Here is a 10,265-nt window from a genome sequence, read left to right as displayed (position 1 = left end):
TGAAAAACTGATACAATTCTTAGAAAAGTAAAACCTGATGTTACCCATTTTCCTTTAGTAATGGTTCTTTTTCAAAACAGTTTTTTGAGAGAAAAGCTCTTTAAGAAAAAACTTGAGTTTTTTGACCTCATGCCTAATCTAAGTATTTCATTGAACACATAGGACCTTTGAATTTGAGGTTTCTAAACCACATATGTTTGATATATTTGAGACCAAAATTCAAGACCTGAATCTTTTTTTTTTCAAAATTGTCATGAAGAAGATGTAGAAAAATGCTGACCAAGTCAGCATTTAAGATACCTTGCAATCTGTGATTTGAAACATTGGTCAAAGTGTATTTCAAAGCAAAATTTTAATGTGTGCATTTAATATTCAAGTATGAATAAGTACAATTTGGAAGAAATCCGCTTTTGAAAATTTGGCAATACTCAAAAATGAACATATTGACAACTATCTAAATTATCTCTATGCTTTTCCCACCAGCTACATGTGGTACTTTGTTTCACAAATTGGCTTTAATCAAGACTTCTGAGCCTAGAAACAAGCCATAAAACCCATCTGCAAAACTTTTGTGTTACTTCTTCCTGTATTTACTGAAAGGCCTTAATTCCAAGTGTGCTAGCATTAAAGCCTTCTTTAAAATGATGGGTGTAAATACACTGTTAATTTTGATTGCATGTCATGTCATGAAGAATTGAAAATTATCCTTCAGAAGATTTGTATTTCAAAAGCTTAAATGATTAATGCTAAGCTAGAAATTTGCTCATCTTTATTAATACAGTACTTATCATTTTAGCCAAGACCAGTACTGAATGTATGAAGCAACAAAGTTAAGTGTGGTTTCAAAGTGTTTTCATTTTACTTCTGCATTTAATTGTACAGTCTTAATATCTGTCTAAATTTTTATTTTGGATTCAAGTTGTTTGGTTTGGGTTATTTGTTGGTTGGTTGGTCTGTCTCATTTTTTTCTTATGCATGTCCACAGGAAATCTGTTGTAACATCATTGTAAAACCCCATCTTCCTGTCACCATAAAACTCCTCAAAATACAATCTTATCCCTAGGGCCAGGGTGAGAGTGAACCTTGGATATTCATCAGCATGTGTAGCAAGTTATGGACGGTGCTTTTGGTATTACAAAGTCAATTCAAACACCTTATACTGTCTGCAGAAGGTAATTGAAATCATGTTGCTTTGCTTGATGTAGAGGCTTTGATATATGTTGGCTTCTACTGGTTTGTGTAGTTTTGAGTATTTATTACTCAGAAATGGATGAAGAAAAGTAGGTGTTTAGATTCACAGTAGACTTGATGGCCAAGTTAACATTGCAGAAACCCTGTTGCTGCAGCTGGTTTGAAATGGATTACTTGGATTTGAATTACTTAAATTGATGTATACTGGGTTATTCTGAACATCTGTTAACACAGAGGAATTAGGCTTCAGTGTAAGCATGACCTCTCTTGCAGTAACTTGCAGGCACTTTAAGAGGTTTCAGAAAAGACTGCTATTCTTTGTTCTGTTACTGAAAAACATTGATTATGAGATAGCTGCACAGACTTGTGTTTGGACTTCATCCACCTCTGTTTTTAAAAGACTGCCTAATTTTGTTTTCCACTGGAAATAATACTTCTAGTGGCTTGCCTTGCTGGTAGCAAATCTAATTTCACTTCTAAAGTGATCCTGTAGGTCTGGACTGGGTCTGTGCTGTTTGGAAACTCGTATCAATAAATGAAAAATTAAAAGAAAATGGCAGATGGAAGGAAGTTACTAGAAATTATAAGAAGGTTTAAATGGTACTGTGGTTCTTATTAGCCAACAGTCTGTGGAGTCTGGCTGTATGAAATGCACAGTCACTTCTTACACACCCACAAGGCATACTTCAAGTAACTTCTTTCAGAATAAGAAAACTTGATTTTATAGGCTACTTTGTCAAGTCAGTGTATAAGATTTTCTTTAAAATTAAGTTTCTTTTAGATTGTCACATTGTTGTGTAAATGTAGAGCAATACTTTCCAGACTCTACCTCCTGATCTTAAATTCTTCTTTCCCACATGCATTTGTGCTGCCTCTGCAAATCCTCAAGAGGTCTTCTGACACTGGACTGCCTTTCCTGTTTGCTTTTCATCTGCCTCTTGAACTCTTAGTCTATATCCTTTTTACCATGGATATTTTTGCAAGTTTATTGTCCTCTATTTATACTGTGCCTCTTAGAGACAGTAAGAGGCAACAAATGATTGAATTTCACACAAATTAGACTGATGTGTAAGAAAACCTTATTGCAAGCACAGAAACCTTATATGGCACAGAAAGGAACAGAGGGAGATTGCTGGGAGATGGGAGTACTTACCTGCATATCCAGAAGGGAAGAAGATGCACAGGGATTTATCAGTGTTTGTAAAAATTAACATTGTTTGGTAGGCAGCCATGTTTTGTGTTCTTCCATCTCCATGGTGAAACTTTAGAGGCTGCAGTGGCTCACTCCCAATCTGGAGATTTCCCTGAGATCCACCTTTGTTTTCTCCCAGGAACAGAAGCTGCCAAATATATACATTTCAACCCCATGGGAGAGAAGGGGTGAGACCTTACACACATTGCCCATGAAGAGGTTTTGTGGCAGTAAGAAAAAAGCCAAAATACACAGAAAAGGCAAGAGCCTAACTTAAACGTGGGGGGAACGACATAACTCTTATTTCTATTTGTATGCTCAAATCTGCCCAAGCATTGCTCAGTGCATACCAAATCCTACATCTGATCACTTCACATACAAGAACACTACTTCTTTCTCCACTGTGTCTTTCTTAGAATAAGGCTCTTCGTGGCTTCCTAAGACAGATGCTGGAAATAGCAATTATTTTTGCAGGCAGCAAAGAGGGATGCAGAAAATAAAGGTCAAGAGTACCTGCTTCTTTTGGCTTTCAAAATAAGAAAAGTCAAGGCATGGTACAATGGAAAAAACTAAATGCCATGATTTACTTCTTTGTTCCCTCTGTTTTTCCTAACTGTAACCACTTCTTTCCCCTGCCACATTCACCAACATTTTTTTTGGTTTATTTTCTTCCCTGCATTTGAGGTCAGCTGAGCTGGCCCATTCTCTCCTTAGCATGGTAACTTTGGACTCTCAGGTCTCTATTAAGTCAGCAGCCCAAAAATTCCCAGTTATCTATTGCCACTGTGAAAATAACCTTTTATTATTTGACATTTTGTTTCTTTCCAACCCTAACCCTGAGGTTCTAAATTGTAAACTCTCATAAACTCCCATTTTTCACAAACTCAGAAAATACACTTACAGTGACTGAAGACCTTTCATGTACACCTGTTCTGCCTGGAGAAGTGGAGCCAGGTATGGAGGTATGCAGTCTTTTGGATCTGTAAGCACCCTCTGATCTCTCTTCTCTCCTCTTGCTGGAATTCTGCAGGGCATGGGAGCAACACTGCCTTGGACAAAGAGGCAAACCATTGTTGTGCAAGCAGCAGGGGCCAGCACCTCTGGGAGTGCTGGTTGTGATCCTGGCAGATTTGTCTGTGTGGTTCCTATTTTTGTAATTAGCGTTGGGAGTCTTGTTGCTAGTTTGGAAAGCTGGCAATCAAAACACTGTTCTTTTTATCAAGTAGTTTTGATTTTTGGGTAGAAAGTTGAGCAAGTGCTTTTCATCTATCACCAGGATACTACTGAATTTAGGCTGAATCTAGGCTTGCCTGAATCTAGCTCAGGCAGTTGCCAGGACACTGTTACTGCTGCCTGCCTGTCAGTGGCTCAGTCTGGCTCTGATAGCTTTGGTCCCTTTCTTTAAGAGTAATTGTTTACTCCTGGAGTTGAGGAATATCTGAGAATTAAGTTGACTTCTCTTGCATTTCTAGTCATGACTTGCTAGGATGTGGTTCTAAAACCATGGGGTAATGCTGGTACCTGATTAACAGGTGACTTGCATATGTCCCCTTTGGTCTCCAAAGTTGTAAATATGTTGGTGAAATACTTTTTTAAAGACATTTGCATACTTGACCAGAACTAGTAAAATTATTTCTTCATAATTTCCAACATAAACAAGTGGAATTTGAGAAATTAGAAAGGTTGTTAACCGAGATAAATATTATAATCTAATCTTGCTGTGGTATCATTACTAATTATTGTGAGAGTTGATAGCAAGATAATAGGTAATGTCTGGGTGTAAACTTAAGAATGTTTTTCTCTCTTTCATTGATTCAAGGCTGTTCCACTTTCAGCCCCTAAAAATTAATATTTGCCTGTACAGTGCCTCATTTAAGTGAATGCTCATGCCAATGAAACTATAGGGGATGTGATTGCCAAATGAAACTTGTCTCTTTAAAGGAATGCTGTCAATCAGTCTAGCTGCCACTGTACTTTGCACAGCAGATGAGGTGAGGCTCAGGGCTTGGTTTCAAAGTGACAGCATCCATCTGAGCTATGCAGTGACACCATTTCCCTGCACTCTGTGGAAGAGGATCCTAGTGTTGGTCTCTGGCAGGGCTATATCCATGGAGCTGCTTTACTGGTCTTCTGAGCCTGGGAACTGTGGTTGTTTTTTTCAGTCCAAGGCTTGATTTCAAGGCCACCTCAGAATTCTTTCAATAGTTGTACAGCCTCCTTGATAAGCTGATATAGGCTGCTTTGGAAACATGCAAGATGTTTTGTGTGCATGATTGTCAGGAAGGTTAATGCACCAGAATAAATTCTGAGGCCATCCAGATACACTAGATTATTTTGGTATTTTTGTGATATGGTAGCCTTTAAGCCTTTTGTTTCCACCCTCGCTACTCTAGCATGAATACTGTCAATGCAGTAAGTAAATTCATGAAATCACAAAGTACATGCAATTCTTCTGTGTTCAGAATGTCTGAACACAGGCTAATTGAATTAAGCAAAGGTAACACTATTTCTTCCCCTCTGCAAGAGGCTCTGTAAATTGGTTGAGTCAAAGTGCCCAGAACTTGCTAACTCTTCTGGGAGAAAGGGCTGATCCTTTAAGACTTAGCATTTTAGGAGAATGTTATAAGAAGCATTTAGGGAGAATTTCAACAAAATCAGATCAGCCATGAACAGAATATTGTCCTTCAGAATCTTTGATACCAAGCAGATGGAAAAAAAGAAAAGAATAAAACACGACTAAGTATGACTGAAGGCACATAGCAAATTGAAATTATTCTGAACTGCAGCTCCCCTGAACTGGCTGTGACATGACTGGAGTACAGATGACAAGCTGGAATCTTCAGTACCGACACATAGAACAGATGCAGACAATAAGGTGCTGTCATATGAAAAACTATTTTAATTTCAAAGAGTATCTGGTGTGCATCCTTGTGCTCTTCACTGGGAATTTCTCCAAACACGAGGAGGAAGTTCAACCCCACCAGGATGATGCAAGGAAGAACACCTTGGCTGCTGAATGCTGGTGCTGTGACATTGAATCGAGACCAAGTCAAGCAGCTGGGCTGAAGACTTGATGGATACACGTGGTTTGATTGACATATTTGGTGTTTCAGCCAGAGCTGAGCTCTGAAGACTGCAGTCATTGGAGCAGCTGGTGATAAAGCACTGAAAACTACTAAAAGGAAAGTACCTGCTAAAAGACCTGTGAAGTCACCTACCCTGAGCTTTTTCTTTATTTTACAATCGTCAAGTGTTTCTTTTACTTTATAGATCATAGTTCTGTGAGACCAGCAGCAATTGGTTGGGAAACTGTTTGCTGAGGAAATAAGCCTCCTGTTTTCCACAATTCAAAAAATGATTCTTGAGTTCACTTTGTAGGAATTTTTCTAGATTCTTCTCTCATACTAAGAAATCAGTTGCCTGCCTTGTTGATTATTTGTGCTGAGAATCATCCTCACAAAGACTCTGGCTTCTCTGTGGTAAGGTTTCCAAACAACCTACAGAGAGAACATTTGGGACAGACTGATTATTCTTAACTTCAAGTCAGTGGTGTTAAGCCCTGAGCCTCCCAGGGAACATCCATGTACTGCTTTATTGTCCAGAGAAATGTTAAATTGGCTGCCTGAATTCACAATGAAATTCCAGTGCATAACAGCAAAGAATTACAAACTTCTGCATGTGACTTCAGAGTTTTTCTATCATTTCCTTGGCAATAGGCAGTGGGATCATGACTGCTATTTTTTATTCACTAAAGGCTTTGTCAGGAAATAGATGGAACTCTCACCAAATCAGAGCAGTAAATAGTAGTATACATATAGACTTTATATATAACCTTGTAGTGTGGTACCTTCATACTATGGCAGCTTGGTGACATTTTTTGAAGCATCAGTGTTGCACAGGGAGGGATCTGTTGCCCAGCAGGAACAATCTGCTGTTAGATAAAGTCATAATGAATGCCTAATAGAAGTTTTCCTCCTGTAGATCAGCAGGAAACTAAACAAGAAGGAATAAATAATGGAACAAATGATAGGACCATCACTCTTCCAGGGCACTTTGCCCTTTGAATTATCTGGGTAAGAGCAAATGTCCCTGTCTATGGAAATGTGTTGCCCACTGCCATAGTAATTGGGCAACACTACAAAACCCAAGCAAGATCCAAATGCCAACAGCTGATTCAAGTCTTTGGTTTTGATTTGTCAGGAGACTCAAAGAACAGTTCTAAGGTAAGGGGAAAGTGGCAAAAAATGCCACTGGAAGTATGTCACTGTGACTGAAGGTCTATGAGCTATGATTTGCCTCCTCCTGACACCCTGAACCAGCAGCACCTGGTCATGGTCTTTGGGTCCAGGCTGGAACTGGGCTGTCCTTTGTCACAAGGGAGTCTTGGGCAGGGCAAAGCAAGGCAGAAAGCAGTTCTTGCACAATGGGACTCAGATATTGCTGGCTGGTGTGTCCTATCAGAAGCCTATGAAACTGAGTCTGGTGGCTTGTGGGCCATGGCAGCTCAGATGGAATGGGAGGGGACAATCCAAATCCAGCTACAGAGACAGTGTCTGTTTGTGCCTACATTCTTATAAGGTCACTGAAGAGAGCAGTAGACCTCCGGGTCGGTTTTGTCAAGTAATTAGAAGCTAAGAAGAAATAGAGAGAGGGGAATGCATCTCCATACTTTTTTTTTTTTTTTTAATCATGTAGGAGCAAAAGAAACCCCAAACATTAGGCCTTGTCACACAGGACAGAAACAGGATAAAAAAAAAAAAAGAAAAAAAAGAAGTGAGGCATGTATGTGCTTACTGGTGTACTCCAAGGAGAATGTTTACTGGATGTCATAACAAACTACATCTTTAGGCTATTATTCCTTTTAACAACAGGGCCATCAGTGCTTATTATTTTAGCATTTTGCTTCAGCTAATGCTTTCAGGATCTATTTCCTGCAAATTAGGAACACACGTGTTACTATGGGAATATACAAGGCACCTATTTAGACAATAATATTTTTATTTCAGGCTCCTTTCACTGTGAATTAAATATAAATGAGTGCTAAAAGATGCCATTTCATACTGTATGAGGCTGATGACACAAATCCTGTCTCAGGGTGGTTTTTATTACTTTTTCATTACAGCTTTTGTAGTTCAAAGACTCCTGTCAGAGCTTTGATGTGGGGAAACCTGCTGCGTTGTCATCTCTGGATACTAAAAGTGCATCACAGGGAATGTAGGTTGGTGCTGAAGACCTATTAGCAAAGACTACAAATAAAACCCTCAAGGACTTAATTTTCTCTGTGAAAGATGCAATGATACTAGTTCGCCCTTGTAACGGTGCGATTTTGGTGCGATTTTGGTGCGATTTTGCCCTCCCGTGCCATGGGGGCTGCGCCGCCGCCTGTAGTTCCTGCGTGCCCGCGCAGGGGGCGCTGCGAGCCCGGCGTTCCCGCCCGCAGGCACCGGGAGCATCCATGGTGCTGTGGGGATGCACTGGGAACATTGGTGGTGCTGTGTGAATGAACCAGGAACGGCCCCAGTGCTGTGGGGATGCACCGGGAACAGCCCCAGTGCCGTGGGGATGTACTGGGAACACTGACAGTGCTCTGGGGATGCACTGGGAACAGCCCCAGTGCTGTGGGGATGTACAGACTCCACGCATGGCTTAGTTTATTCAGATAACTTGTGTGTATTCCATCCTGGAGGACAACAGACTGCCCATGAGCCAGCTGTGTGCCCTGGCGCCCAAGAAGGTTCCCTGGAGTGCATTAGGAAGGGCATTGCCAGCAGGTGGAGGGAGCTGATCCTGCTCCTCTATTGGTGGGGCCACATCTGGAGTGATGTGTGCAGTTCTGGGCTCCTCAGGATGAGAGAGACAAGGAGCTTCTGCAGCATGTCCAGCTGAGGGCTGCAAAGATGATTAAGGGAGTGGAGCACCTCTTTTTAAATACAATTTAAAGCATTACAATTTAAAGCAGAACTGAAACATCTCATGTAGTGACAGGACAAAGGGGAATGGATTCAAACTGAAAGACAGTAGGTTTAGATTAGATATTTGGAAAAAATGATCACCCTTAACTAAGGGTGGTAAGGCACTGGAACAGGTTGCCTGGCGAAGTTGTGGATGCCCCATCCTTGAAAGTGTTCCAGGCCAAGCTGGATGGGGCTTTGAGCAACTTCGTCCAGTGGAAGGTGTCCCTGCCCATTGCATGGGGGCTGGAACTTGATGATCTTTAAGGTCCCTTCCAACCCCAATCGTTCTATAGTTCCAGCTAAATACTTGTGTTGGGAAATACCTAGAACACAGAGAGGTTGTGCTGGAATGTAGCTTTTACTTCATGATGGTGACAGCTTCAGGAGGTCTTTGCCTCTGTGGTGGTGGTTAGAAAATTTCCTTAAGTAAACTATTGAAAAATATATATTTGGAAAGAAGATGATGGATAAGAAACCATCTGCTGTTTTTGGTGATTTGTTTGTACCACTAAAGTAAAAATCACATTGCATTTAATAAAAAGTGATGTTTTGTCCCTGTGACGGATGTGAGTGCTCCAGTGTCAAGTGAACACCACGACTGAGGACCTTTAAAGGCTGTCTCTACCCTTTCTGGGGTTTTTTGACTGTGCAGCTGCCAACACCTGTCTTTAAAGCAGGTGCTCCCACCTTGTTCTCCTAGGAGCTGTGTGGAGTCCACGTGTCCATCAGCATAGCCACACGAGGATGCGATGCCATGTTTCTACCAGAAAAGAAGCTGTGGCCAGGTGGGGTTCAGCTTCTCCCAGGCAACTAGTGACAGGATGAGAGAACCCAGTCTAACGCTGTGCCAGGGGAAGTTTAGGTTAGACATTAGGAATTTCTTCATGGAAAGGGTGACTAAACATTGGAATGTGCTGCTCAGGGAGGTGGTGTAGTCGCCGCCTGTGGAGGTCATTCAAGGAAGGACTGGATTTGGCACTCAGCGCCGTGATGCAGTTGACGGTGTTGTTGTCGTACGTTGGACTCGATGATCTGAGAGGTCTTTTCCAACCTGATTCTATTTGGGGGCGGCCTCTTCCCAAGAGACCCGTGCCGAGGCTGGAGCAGGAGCCCGTAAGAGCGCTGGCTAGCTGATGGATGAGACCCCCGCTTCCCTCTCCTTAAGCACGCGAGCAACGACAGGACATGGGTTTTTCGGCAAGGGAGGGAAGCGGGAAAGCGCTGCCCTCGTCCGCCGGGACAGGTCGCCGCGGCGCGGGAGCGTGAGAAGCCGAGAACGCCGCGCCCCCTGCGCTGAGCGACCCGCGGGCAGCAGGGCCCGGGGCACGGGAGCCGCCGCCGGGCGTTTGGGCCGCTCGCAATTCCGTGTTTCCGTCCCGGAGTTCCATGTGTCCGTCCCGAGCGCGTCTCCGTGCTCCAGCCGCTCTCGGGAAAGGAATTCCACCTCCAGTTACGACGAACATCACCAGCGGCACCCAGAAAAAAGGATTTCTGCCAAAAAGCAGAGCCACCGGCCAGCTCCCTTCGATAGCTCAGCTGGTAGAGCGGAGGACTGTAGAGGCGCGGCCCGCGGGAATCCTTAGGTCGCTGGTTCGATTCCGGCTCGAAGGAGACGCTTGGTTTTGCCGCGCGGAGGCGGCCCCGCCGTTACGTTCTCACTCTTTTGCCGTCGGGAGCCGCCGCCGTTGCCGCGGGCGCGGGGGCGGCTCGCGGGCGCTCGCGGCGGGGCGTTGCGACGGGGCCGCCCCGCTCCCTCCGCCCCGGCCCCGTCACATCGCCCGCCCGCCGGCGCGAGGCCCCGCCCCCTCCCGCCCGGCGCGCGGAGCCGCGTGCGGTCGGCGGCGGCCAATGGGGCGTCAGTCCGCCTGCGCAGATTCAAACGGCGGCTCGCGGGGGGGAGGCTGCGCGCGAGATTCGGGCGGCACCGG

The 10,265-nt window shown here is 43.6% G+C and overlaps 1 non-coding gene across 1 annotated transcript; it reads left to right on the top strand.

Moving 5' to 3' along the window:
* The first annotated feature begins 9,858 nt into the window (after positions 1-9,858).
* Positions 9,859-9,948, top strand: TRNAY-GUA (transfer RNA tyrosine (anticodon GUA)). Its single transcript is given in 2 exon segments — positions 9,859-9,895; positions 9,913-9,948. It is a non-coding gene; the product is annotated as a tRNA-Tyr (tRNA).
* Positions 9,949-10,265: the final 317 nt, after the last annotated feature.

Source organism: Molothrus ater, chromosome 1, assembly GCF_012460135.2.
Source record: "Molothrus ater isolate BHLD 08-10-18 breed brown headed cowbird chromosome 1, BPBGC_Mater_1.1, whole genome shotgun sequence".
Taxonomy (NCBI): Eukaryota; Metazoa; Chordata; class Aves; order Passeriformes; family Icteridae; genus Molothrus; species Molothrus ater.
The sequence above is the reverse complement of the archived record's forward strand: the minus strand, read 5'-3'. Positions and strand labels throughout refer to the sequence as shown.